The 13,382-nt window shown below is 33.6% G+C and overlaps 1 pseudogene; it reads right to left on the bottom strand.

Moving 5' to 3' along the window:
- Window positions 1-1,563: 1,563 nt before the first annotated feature.
- LOC125370015 lies at window positions 1,564-2,954 on the bottom strand (annotated as a pseudogene).
- Window positions 2,955-13,382: the final 10,428 nt, after the last annotated feature.

The following is a 13,382-nucleotide window of genomic DNA, read 5'->3' as shown; positions in this document are numbered from 1 at the left end:
ACAACCCCGTAAGAGGGTATATTTGTCAATATGAGAAAACAACCCCGTAAGAGGGGTATATCTTTCAACATGAGAAAACAATCCCAAAAAAGTGATATATTTGTCAATATGAGAAAACAACCCCGTAAGAGGGGTATATTTATCAATATAAGAAAACAACTTCGTAAGAGGGGTATATCTTTCAACATGAGAAAACAATCCCAAAAAAGTGATATATTTGTCAATATGAGAAAACAACTCTGTAAGAGGAGTATATTTATCAATATTAGAAAACAAGCTCGTAAGAGAGGTATATCTTTCAACATGAGAAAACAACCCCAAAAAAGTGTTATATCTATCAAAATGAGAAAACAACCCCGTAAGTGGGGTATGTTTGTCAATATTAGAAAATAACCCCGTAAGAGGGGTATATCTTTTAACATGAGAAAAAAATACAAAAAAAGTGGTATATTTGTCAATATGAGAAAACAACCCCGTAAGAGGGTTATAATTATCAATGTTTGAAAACAACCCTGTAAGAGGGTATATCTGTCAACATGAGAACATAACCCCAAAAAAGTGATATATTTGTCATTATGAGAAAACAACCTCGTAAGAGGGGTATATTTGTCAATATTAGAAAACAACCCCATAAGAGAGGTATATCTTTCAATATGAGAAAACAACACTAAAAAAGTGGTATATTTGTCAATATGAGAAAACAATCCCGTAAGAGGGTTATATTTATCAATGTTTGAAAACAACCCCGTAAGAGGGTATATCTGTCAACATGAGAACATAACCCCAAAAAAGTGTTATATTTGTCAATATGAGAAAACAACCCCGTAAGAGGGGTATATTTGTCAATATTAGAAAATAACCCCGTAAGAGGGGTATATCTTTCAACATGAGAAAACAACCCCAAAAAATGGTATATTTTTCAATACGAGAAAACAACCACGTAAGAGGGGTATATTTATCAATATTAGAAAACAACCCCGTAAGAAGAGTATATTTGTCAATATTAGAAAACAACCTTGTAAGAGGGTTATATCTTTCAAAATGAGAAAACAATCCCGTAAGTGGGGTATATTTGTCAATATTAGAAAACAACCCCGTAAGAGGAGTATATCTTTCAACATGAGAAAATAACACCAAAAAAGTGGTATATTTGTCAATATGAGAAAACAACCCCGGAAGAGGGTTATATTTATCAATGTCAAGAAACAACCCCGTAAGAGGGGTATATCTGTCAACATGAGAACATAACCCCAAAAAATATAGAATTTATATATTTATTAATAAATTTTATAGACTTTATTTTAAAAAAAGATTTATATATATTTACGACTTTTATAGACATTAAAATTTTTTTATTGATTTTAATATATATATTTTGATGTAATAAATTAATTTTTATTATATGATAAAAATGAATTTTAAAATAATCAATAAAAGTAGATGTCTTTAATTAAAAGAACAGATAATAAAACTTAAATTTATTATCTAAAATTTAAAAAATTAATATTTATTATTATCCACATACTCAACATCATTCCACATATTAGTAGCTATAGTAGTCCTTCATTCATTCACAGTATTTTTTTGTTGCTCTTGTATCCTAATAAGTAGTTCAAAATCCTCTTCTTGATTAACTGCTATAGTTGAAGATGATAAAATTTTATTATCTGGTTCAATCAAAAATTCATTCGAATGACACTTTTTTCGAAGAAAATTATGCAATCCTGCACATGCCAATAATAGCTTTGCTCGTGTGCTGTATGGAAATGGAAAAGCTATTTTAAAAATTGTAAATCACAATTTAAAGATACCAAATTATCTCTCAACCGAATTTCTTAAAGAAGTATGATGAAGATTGAACAACTCATTTGCATTTCAGAATGACGACCTTGATCGTGAAAATCTTGAAGACAATAGCGAACACCTCGAGAAGGAGCAAAAAACTGTAGTCGATTTGAAAATTCAAAACCCACCAAAAAATATTTACCTAACATATGTATAATAAATAACATGATAAAATTTAAATTTAAATATAAAAAATGAAAATAAACTAAAATTGTAATAAGTAGATTAAAAGTACTTTGTGACACTTTAAGTCCATTACTCCTTGATAGAGCATCATTTAACACTTTTGAATTATATGTAGATCATCCCCACCCACTAAGCACATATATGAATTTAAATCAAAGTTACAAGCTGTTAAAATATTTTGCAAAATTATTTCATGATGGTTGCAATAAGTACTAATGTCACGTCTAGTAACCATTGCAGGAATATAGGTACCATCAATAGCTTTAATGCAATCCTGAATTAATATAAAAATATTTAATTAGAATAACATAATATTAATAAAATGCTTACTATAATAAGTAGTAGAATAATAAAGTACTATTAAAAATTGATAACATACTTCCTTTAAAGTAAGGATATAATCTTGTACTTTTTCTAATTTTTTTCTAGAACTAAGAAACTTAGTTTAGCCATCATTTCTATTGCAATTTTATTTAATTCTCTCAAAATTTTGTTGAAATTTTGGCTATCAATGAAATGTGAACAGCCAAATGTTTTACGAACTAAGCAATATCTAGAGTTTTAACCGACAGTGAGTAGAAAGGCTGCAAGTATTTTTTCGATGCAAATATACCTTATATCTTGTAAGGGTGTTTTTCTCTAATAATCCTACATATTTTGAGAAACATACTACGATACATTCTATATACTTGTTGAAATTCTGATGGATCTTCATTTAATATTTGATGCAAAAAGGGTTGATTCAACTAAAGATTCTTTGATCTTCAAGGTCCATTGATAAGATCTAAGACCAAGAGGATGCAAGAAGCTTTGTTAAGCTTCATGGAGGGCATATGGACCAATCAAAACCAAACCAAAGGCCTTAGAAGTAAAGTCTTCAATGTATTCCAAAAAGAATGAAGTATGGGATGAAGCATGGGCATGCTTCAAGTTGTGTCATCTACTGCCCTTTCAAGAGAAGGAAGCGTGGGATACAATATGATCGTGCTTAAAGCCATGTCACATACTGGTTTTCAAATCAGAAGGAAGCATGAGATACAACATGATCATGCTTAAAGCCGTGTCAGGTACTGGTCTTCAAATTAAAAGGAAGTGGGGGGTGCAACATGGCCGTGCTTAAAGCCATGTCCCTATTATATTGCTTTTCTCAAGATTCAATAATAGTGGATTAGTCTATATAAGGTTAATACACATTTTATTAAGTCTTATTAGGTATAATTTAGTGTATTTTTAATTTTGTAACTTATATTTAAGTGTGAGAGTTATTATTTTGGTGTTACAAATATGAGAGTTAAGTATCCAACAACTATATTTTTAATTATGTGTTAGTAATGAGTTATATGAGGTGTTTAGACATGTCTAGGGTTTCTTTAGGTTTAGCTTTGGTTACAAATACCAAGCTAAGCTACATTTATAAAAAGCTTTTGATTATTGATATACTATAATACGCTTATGAGTGTTTTTGCTTAAGATCTTACATGACCTTTAAACTTATCAAACTTCTTTTAGTTTTTTGCTTCTTTAACTAAAATCTTATTTTTGATTCTTTACTTATCAAATTGCTTTGGGTTTATGGCATTGGGATTAGATTCAAGTGCTAATTTCATTATTAGAATCAATAAGAATTGAAATTAGTTTTATAAACTTCTTTTGAGGGATCCTTAGGATTTAGAATCATCTTGATTGGAGGGTGTTTTCTTGCATTCCATATATATCATAACTTATTAGTTATTGGGGTGTATGGTTACTAAGGAGGTGATTTCCTATCATATTTTATGTATATAATCGTATCCGTTTGAAGTTTTTGGATCTAGATAAAGGACATAGTAGTTATAAGCTTATTCAAGACACATACAATTGCTTGAATTGCTGCCAACAAATGTTTAAAAGTTTCATACCATTATTCTTCCATTTCTTCTTCTTTTACTTCTTCTGCTTCTATCCTTTGATTGTCTACTTCATCACCTCCATTTATTTTTAAGATGTATAAATAGAATCACTTAAGAAAAATAATAATCTATGTATAAATATATTAATTATTAGAAGTTATATGACACAAATTCTAAAGCATATTAATTATTATAAAAACTAATATAGAAATAAATACAATACATAAACATCCCAAAATATTTCTTTGATAAGATTCCAACAACGGCCTTCACTACTATCAAATGACTTAATAGCTTCAGCCAACTTATTAGAATAAGTGAGTTTGTTTACAATATCTACTTGATTATTATTAGACCCAGAAGAAGTTCTTTTTTTTTCTTCAAACTCACTTCTACTACATCTTTTGCATCCTGGAGGGATATCTAAATTAATGATATCAGAGGATAGCAGTGAAGTGGAGTATCCATAAGATGGAAATTGATACAAAGAGTCTTACACATCATTATGTATGAATGTCCCAATATTAGTATCATAAATCAACTCATCTAAAGCAGAACCCTTTATTTTCTTCTTCCTCAAGTGTTCTTGCATCAGTAACTTCCCTTAATCCAATTGCATTTTTTCCAATTGCGGTATTTCCAATTGCAATTTTTAAGTCTTCATACTTTGCAAAAGTGTCAGTGTGATAGCTTCTATAGATAGGATGAGACTGATCAAGATAAAAAAAATATTAATATATAAGTTTATAGATATTAAAATAATAGGTAAAATAAAAAAGAAAACATAGATTCTTCAAAATTAAACAAAAGCAAACATCAACAAATAAATAAAAAGTACTACTGTATATATATTTTTGAATAAAATAATTACCTTAAATTAATCCTCCCATACTTCATCCGGAGCAGTAAATTTTATGTTCCCATCCAAATTCAGAGCTATCATGTAAAAGATTGCAATAACTATTGTATCTTTATTTAAATAATTTTAAATGGTTTAAATATTAAAAATAATTCTTATCACATCCAAGTTTTTCATTCAAAGCTGGGAGTATCCTTTTCTCAACAGTTCCTTTACCTAACAAGTTATTACTATCGCGCTAACCCTGATTCGTAGTATCAATCATAAGTTTCAGTAACTCGTTAGTTTCCTCAGTTGTCCAAGTTTTATATTTCTCACCAACTCTTCCTTTAACTTTGTCATTTCCTTGATTTGTATCCCCATTATAATATTACTTTATTATACATCTAATATATAATAAATAAATATAAATAACATAAAAAACACTATTGAGTAAATAAACTAATAAAAGAAATTTAGATGCTATTTAAAAACTAATGATATTGAAATACTTTAAAGGTATTTCATAGGCATTATACTATAACAACAATAAACTAATGTCATTTTATTGGTGGATGGGTAAAAATATTTTTCTGCCACCAAATTAAGAGCAGAGAGTGCACATAAATATTTTGAAAGTGCGGAATAAACGTTCAAGAGGAGGGTGAATTAGATTTTTCAAAATCTTCTACTTAGATACCTTACTAGTTTATCAAACGCTTATAAGAAAGTTTTGCAGAAGTTTTATTGTAAATTTGAAGCTAACTGCACAAATATCTAACTAAGTTCAAAAAGCTTACTGTTAGATATCTACAGCAGTAAGCCAACTATTTCAACTGACACCTCAATTACCATAACTTGTAAATTCTTATAGATTATATGCGTGAGAGGATGTAAAGAGAAAGCTATCTAATGTTCCTTTTAAAAATAGTTAGATGTCTAAGTAGTAAATTCTAGTGTTTAAGATGTAATAGATAACTAACAAAGCATATAGTAGTATCAGATATCTAATGAATTGGAAGTTAATAGAGATCAACACAAAGATTTATTTTGGTTCGATACTAAGACCTACATCTATTCCTTAAGGATTGCATCTTAAGATTGTCTCCACTATTTAACTCTATTATTTTAGTAATAATTAATAACGAGTTTTTATTTAATTTAATTTAGCTTTATTTTGAGTAATTGAATTGGGATAAATTATATATATATATATATATATATATATTGGGTCACATAATTTTTTTTCCAATATAAATATATGAATTAAATTCTATATTTGAGAGTTATGAAAGAATTAGTAAATAATATTTTATAAAAGAATTTATTAAGGAATGATAAATTTTAATTAGCAAATGGTGTTGACTTTAATTAGAAAATAGTTAGCAAATTGATTATTGATAAGCATAGTTTTACACATATTTGCTTGCATATTATTGCGTATGTTCTTAGCAATTATTGTGCTTTTATTCCCAGATCACCCGTGTTTTGTGTTCTTTTGCATTTCAGGAACATTTATAGGACCATCATCGTTGTTTAAGCAATTATACATCAATACGTGTGGAAATGGACGAGAATTCATCAAGATCGGACAAGAGCTCGCGTTGCACACATTGAGCACGGCCTGAGTCAAGGCCGTGCTGACCATCACGGCCTGGACTCTGGCCGTGACCAACCATCGAAACTTGGTCTTCAAAATAAGGGTTTGGGCACAGTTTTCGAGGCCACCACAGGCCATGGTGGCTAGCACCGGCGGGGGCACGGCCATGGTGAAAACCTAAGTGGTAAGATCCACAGTGTCAGCACGGCCTAGCCTCCGGCCATGTTGGCTTGACCACGGTCGTGTTGAAATAAATATATAAGGAAAACAAATTTTTTAGGGTGAGAAAGAGGGGGAAAGAGAAAGAGTGACATTGAGCCCTAGTGGCTGGTTCGGTTCCTGCACAATACTGAGTGCGAGAGAGAGTTGCAGTAAGTAAGAATCCCGGAATCGTAAGATTCCGAGTGCAAAACAGTAGTGGAGCAATTCAAGAGGCAGTTTGGGAGATTAATCAAAGTGTAGATCTAGATTTGGAGCTGTTCATCCAATTCAAGAGAAAAGGGTGTACATGTTTTATTTTCATTAATCTTTCATTGTAATTGATTTCCTAGATTGTTTTAAACATGAACATATTTAGCTAAATTGATTAAATCCATTGGGATTTCTTTGCTATGTTGGTTTGATATTATATTGTTGGATTGTTTGAGTTGGTTTTGTATTCTTCTTGTTTTCAGTGTTAATAAGATTATGCATTATTCATGAGACGTTGTGAATTATGATGTTTAGATTGCTTTATGAGATTGAGAAATCCGTTTGGCAATTGGAACTTTGAATAACAAGAACTGGTTAATAATCGCTTAGAGATAAGGATAATTAACTAGCCGGATTAAGAATTAACAAAGCTTAATAGAGGCGGATTAAAGCTTAATGCTAATTTAAGAATCAATCGTTAGGAAGAGATTCCAACTTTAGGTTATTAGGTTTAGGAATTCGGTTATCTCGAGAGAGAAACCGAATTCGGTTAAGAATTCGTCCACGGGTAGCATAATTAGACTCACCGATCCTTTATCTTTTGTTTGATTGCCAACTAGTTTAGATTCTCTTTGGGTTTATCTTCTTGTCTTGATTATTTCACTTATCAATTACTCCTGCATCTCCCTCGGAACTTAGCTCGTAGTTAATAGTTAGTTTAGAATTTATTCATCATCCATTTTAGGTTAATATAACAAAGAACAAAGGAGTAACTCTGGGCTTTCGCTTTCCCAAGGAATACGACCTTGATACTCGCCATTAGTGCTAGACTGCATCGATAGGTACACTGCCTTAGATTGTAGCTAACACGAGTAGCAGACATCAAGTTTTTGGCGTCGTTGCCGGGGAATTGTTTGAAAACTAGAGTGAAATTTGCTATTTGTTAATTTAGCCATTTTTTTTTCTTTCTTATTATTTTATGATTTTTATTTTTATTTGTTTATTTATTTTATTTTATTTGTACATATTTATTTAGCTTAAGTTTATGATTCAGATAGTGAATGATAAGGAGGTTCAATGCTAAACTCAAAATCTTTGTATGACGCATTGGAAAATGAGAATAGGAACCAAGAAAGTGCTAAAAATTGGGATGCCCGTGCATCTTTAGATGCTCGAGTGGAATCGTTTTGCAGGGCTACCGATCAACTCTCTTCTCCTATCCTTTCATCTCAAGTCTTTTATGAATTTTGTTGTGGTTTACATTTGAGTAATGATTGTCCATTGTGCAGTGATTTTACTCCTTATTCTTATAACTGTGAACAGGTGAATTATACGGGCAATTGGCCAAGTGACTCGTATGGAAGCACCTATAATCAAGAGTGGAGTACTCATTCACCCTATGGATGGAGCTTAGATGGCCCGGAACCACTGAATCTCGAACCACATCGTGACCTACTCTTGCACCTTCAACTCAAGATGAAGAGTTAGTGTCGGAGGAGGCCGATGATGAGGTTCATTACAAGTCTTGATGATAGATTCCAACAAATGAGAGGATACTTGAAGATCAACAAGCCTCGATTAATAACATAGAGCATCAAGTAGGCTTAATCTTCAAGTTACTAGGCCGAAGAGCAATCGAGAACTCTATCAAACACTACCGAATCCGAGGAACATTTGGTAGCGTCACTTTGCGTTCGGGGTGAGAATTTTTCTGGTTTATCTATTATGTTTGACGATGATGCTTATGTGCGGGACGATTTCTTGAACATGGAGATGGAACCGGAAAGGAAGAGGCAAACATAATCCTCCGAAAGACTACCAACTGGAATGTATGATTGATGATCTTCGAGTTGCGATTAGAGGAATTTTTGGTGGATTTTCCACAAGTCCGTTCGATGATGGAAGATGAGCATGAGTTATCCAATGAAGAAGTCTTGGAGGAGCTCGAGTTTCTTCTAGCAAGTGAACCAAGACAAGGACTAGAGGAAACCATTGACGTTCTGAAGAAATTGCCCAACCGTCAATCCTTCCAATTGGTGAAACTTCGGCTTTCAAATTGGAAGAGCCCTAGAGCATCATGACTACATGCAATTATACGAGAGCTAGTCTTGCCCATCATAATCGCGACTTGCTTGATAGTCGGAAGAGGACATTGACGATTATCCCTCTAAGCGGATACTTGAAGCCATTTGCTTGGAAGAAGGATGGATGGTCGTCGATCACGCCCATTTGCCTTTCACCATGAGTCCGGTAAGAAGACTCATCACATAAAAAGAAGCGCTTTTGGGAGGCACCCCAATTTTTATCTTTAATTTCTAATTTTTTTTTAACCTTTTGTTTTAAAACATTTTATTAGTTTTAGTTTTCATATTTTCAGTTTTGATTTTATTTCTTTATTTTATTATTTTCGGATTCTACCAGGAGGTACCGAATTTCCACAACATCGGCCTCGATGGATGATCAGGCGATCCCCTAGATCTTTTTATTTTTCCTGTATTTATTTACTTTATTTTTCATACATGTCATGCACTTGGATTGTATTGCTTTTGTTCTCTTAGTTGAGCATTCCATGCGGGGTATCCATAACATTTTACACCGAGGACAGTGTGTTCTTTAAGTGTGGGGTGCTTATGGGTAAACCCTAATCTCTCATATGGATTTTTAATTGCTATGGCTAGGTGTTGTGTATTTTTAGGAGATGTTAGGACATTGTGTTTTTATGCACTTGAGTATGCTAATTTTGGTGACTGATGACTTGATTTATAGAATTGTAGTTACTTTTCTTTGTTGTTCATTGTCCTTGGAAAACAATTTATGGTGTTTTACACATCAACCGCCGGGTTAAACCGGTGTTATTTAATTATTTTCGAATTGTCGAATCTTAACTTAGAACGTTGATAATATCATATGCATGTGTTTCTTAAATAATGATTCAATTAATGATGTTTGAACCAATCGCACCTAATACCACACCCGAAAGTGAGATTTTGAGCCGATTGAGCATTCATTATGCTTATGCTCTTTATATTTCTTGTTTGAGTGTGCATTGTACTTAACTTTGCTCCTAGAACTTGCTTTGTAATGCATGTTGAAGTTACATGAATATTGTGAATACCATGAGATGATTTGGGCGATTTAGGATTCCCACATTTGACCAAAAGCCTACCACCTTATGTTTCCATTAGTTAGCCAATTTTTGAGCCTTAACCTTTTCTTCATAATCTACACCTATACACTTCCAATTATACCATTCTTTACATTTATCTTTCCTTTACCCTTATGCTCGGAATTTCTTTTTGTGATATGTTCGACTATATGTGGGATTAAAATGCTAGTTGCTATGTTGGTAAATTCACTAAATCTTTTGATATTTTAAATGCTCCCTTTGATCCAATTTGTATTTGTTATTCTTTATGTTTATTCGAGTTGTATGCAGCGGTCGCTAATAAGCTGCTAGTTCATTATTATAAAAAAAAAGGAGAAAAAAAAAGAAGAAGAAGAAAAAAAAAGAATATATAATAAACAAATCTCTTTAATTATTTATCTTTTATTGGATTTAGAGCATTTGCGAGCGTTATTCTATGAAGTAGGGATTTTAGTGAATGATTCTTTTTGTGATCTTAGGCATTTAATCCTTTGAGCATATACTATTGTTTATCGCACGAATTCTAGCACTTTCACACTTCTATCCAAATCTCCGTACCTTTACCTTAGCCCCATTTCAACCTTGGTAAAGACCCTTTGATTTTGGTATTTACTTATTCACAGTAGCGAAGATATGATTTATGAGCAAGCTTATGGTGAGCGGGGCTTGTGCATTTGCTTTGAGGGATTTGTTATTTACCTAATATACACTTTGAGCGACTTGAGTGATCCCTGTGAGGCATTGGTTCATGATGTTGGTGTTGAGTTGTCATTTAAGTTACTCATGCATTAATATTATTTCCATTCTTTGTTAATGATTTGTAATTTGATTTATGATTGAGTATCCTTTGAGATGTGTTGAATAATCTCTGTTGTGGACTAGGGGCATAAACTGAAAGGAATTGCTAACTGTAGTTTTATGAGGTGAGTTGTTAATTGCTTGAGGACAAGCAATAGCTTAAGTGTGGGGTAATTTGATAAGCATAGTTTTACACATATTTGCTTGCATATTATTGCGTATGTTCTTAGCAATTATTGTGCTTTTATTCCCAGATCACCCGTGTTTTGTGTTCTTTTGCATTTCAGGAACATTTATAGGACCATCATCGTTGTTTAAGCAATTATACATCAATACGTGTGGAAATGGACGAGAATTCATCAAGATCGGACAAGAGCTCGCGTTGCACACATTGAGCACGGCCTGAGTCAAGGCCGTCTCCGGCCGTGACCAACCATCGAAACTTGGTCTTCAAAATAAGGGTTTGGGCACAGTTTTCGAGGCCACCACGGGCCATGGTGGCTAGCACCGGCGGGGGCACGGCCATGGTGAAAACCTAAGTGGTGAGATCCACAGTGCCAGCACGGCCTAGCCTCCGGCCATGTTGGCTTGACCACGGTCGTGTTGAAATAAAATATATAAGGAAAACAAATTTTTTAGGGTGAGAAAGAGGGGGAAAGAGAAAGAGTGACATTGAGCCCTAGTGGCTGGTTCGGTTTCTGCACAATACTGAGTGCGAGAGAGAGTTGCAGTGAGTAAGAATCTCGGAATCGTAAGATTCCGAGTGCAAAACAGTAATGGAGCAATTCAAGAGGCAGTTTGGGAGATTAATCAAAGTGTAGATCTAGATTTGGAGCTGTTCATCCAATTCGAGAGAAAAGGGTGTACATGTTTTATTTTCATTATTCTTTCATTGTAATTGATTTCCTAGATTGTTTTAAACATGAACATATTTAGCTAAATTGATTAAATCCATTGGGATTTCTTTGCTATGTTGGTTTGATATTATATTGTTGGATTGTTTGAGTTGGTTTTGTATTCTTCTTGTTTTCAGTGTTAATAAGATTATGCATTATTCATGAGACGTTGTGAATTATGATGTTTAGATTGCTTTATGAGATTGAGAAATCCGTTTGGCAATTGGAACTTTGAATAACAAGAACTGGTTAATAATCGCTTAGAGATAAGGATAATTAACTAGCCGGATTAAGAATTAACAAAGCTTAATAGAGGCGGATTAAAGCTTAATGCTAATTTAAGAATCAATCGTTAGGAAGAGATTCCAACTTTAGGTTATTAGGTTTAGGAATTCGGTTATCTCGAGAGAGAAACCGAATTGATTAAGAATAAATCCACGGGTAGCATAATTAGACTCACCAATCCTTTATCTTTTGTTTGATTGCCAACTAGTTTAGATTCTCTTTGGGTTTATCTTCTTGTCTTGATTATTTCACTTATCAATTACTCCTGCATCTCCCTCGGAACTTAGCTCGTAGTTAATAGTTAGTTTAGAATTTATTCATCATCCATTTTAGGTTAATATAACAAAGAACAAAGGAGTAACTCTAGGCTTTCGCTTTCCCGAGGAATACGACCTTGATACTCGCCATTAGTGCTAGACTGCATCGATAGGTACACTGCCTTAGATTGTAGCTAACACGAGTAGCAGACATCAATTATTTAAGTTAAATTAGGTGTTAAGGTTAAATTGACAATTAATTTTGAAATGGGGGCTAAAAATGTAATTTTATTAATATTGGGATTTTAATAAAAAAATTTATGGTTGATATTTTTGTAATTAAATGTGTCGGTAAGGGTATTTTAGTAATTTCACATTTAAAAGCAAGGGTAAATAAGTAATTCTATATTTTTGATAATTGTAATTTGGCCCAAATTAAATAGTTAGGGGCTTAATTGAAAAGCTAAAGAAAAATTAGAGGGTTAAATAGAAATTTTGCAGGGTAAAATTGTTAATAATTAAAAAGTTGAGGGACTAAATGGTTATTAAGTAAAAATTCAGGGACCAAATGTCGATAAGAGAAGGGACAAGAAAGAAAGAAAGAAGGAAGAAAGGAAGGAAGAAGAGAGGAAGAAGGAGGAAGGAGGCGTCGACTTTGATGGTCGGCGGCTAGACTAGGGGTGTACCGTCGGCGAGCTCGTTCGTGTCGGTGGCGGTTGTGAACAGTGACGACAGGCGTCGGAGCGAGGAAGGCAGCCGTAGCTTTCCTTGCCACCATGCGTGGTGTTCAAGGCATCGGTAGCCGTTGTTCTTGGTGGCAAACGACTCCCCTCGACTTGAGCTTCATTTCGGCGGTGGTAGTGACGCAAATGGTGGCCGAAGTTGGAAGTATGTGGTGGAGAGAGAAGTAGGGACAACCAGGATCTTGGGTATTTTCTTGCGAGTTCCGGCGAGCTTTGGCCAATCGGAGGGCATTATCCGGACTCCCCTCAGCTCTAGCTTTCCAACGACATTAGTTTTGCTGCGATCGGACTCCATTTGAAAATCGATGGCCGAGATCGTCCATAAATATCTACGGATGATCGAGGCTCGAATCGAAAGATTAGGTGCTGGAATCGTCATTAGCATGTTGTTTCGAGTCCGTATGCACATTCGGATCGTTGATCGGACTTCGGTGGCTGGAGACGAGTCAATCGAGTGATCAAGCGTCTTGGTAATTCTCTAGCCCGTAG

The sequence above is a fragment of the Ricinus communis genome, chromosome 5 (assembly GCF_019578655.1).
Source record: "Ricinus communis isolate WT05 ecotype wild-type chromosome 5, ASM1957865v1, whole genome shotgun sequence".
Classification (NCBI taxonomy): domain Eukaryota; kingdom Viridiplantae; phylum Streptophyta; class Magnoliopsida; order Malpighiales; family Euphorbiaceae; genus Ricinus; species Ricinus communis.
This window is presented reverse-complemented; position numbering and strand designations above follow the sequence as displayed.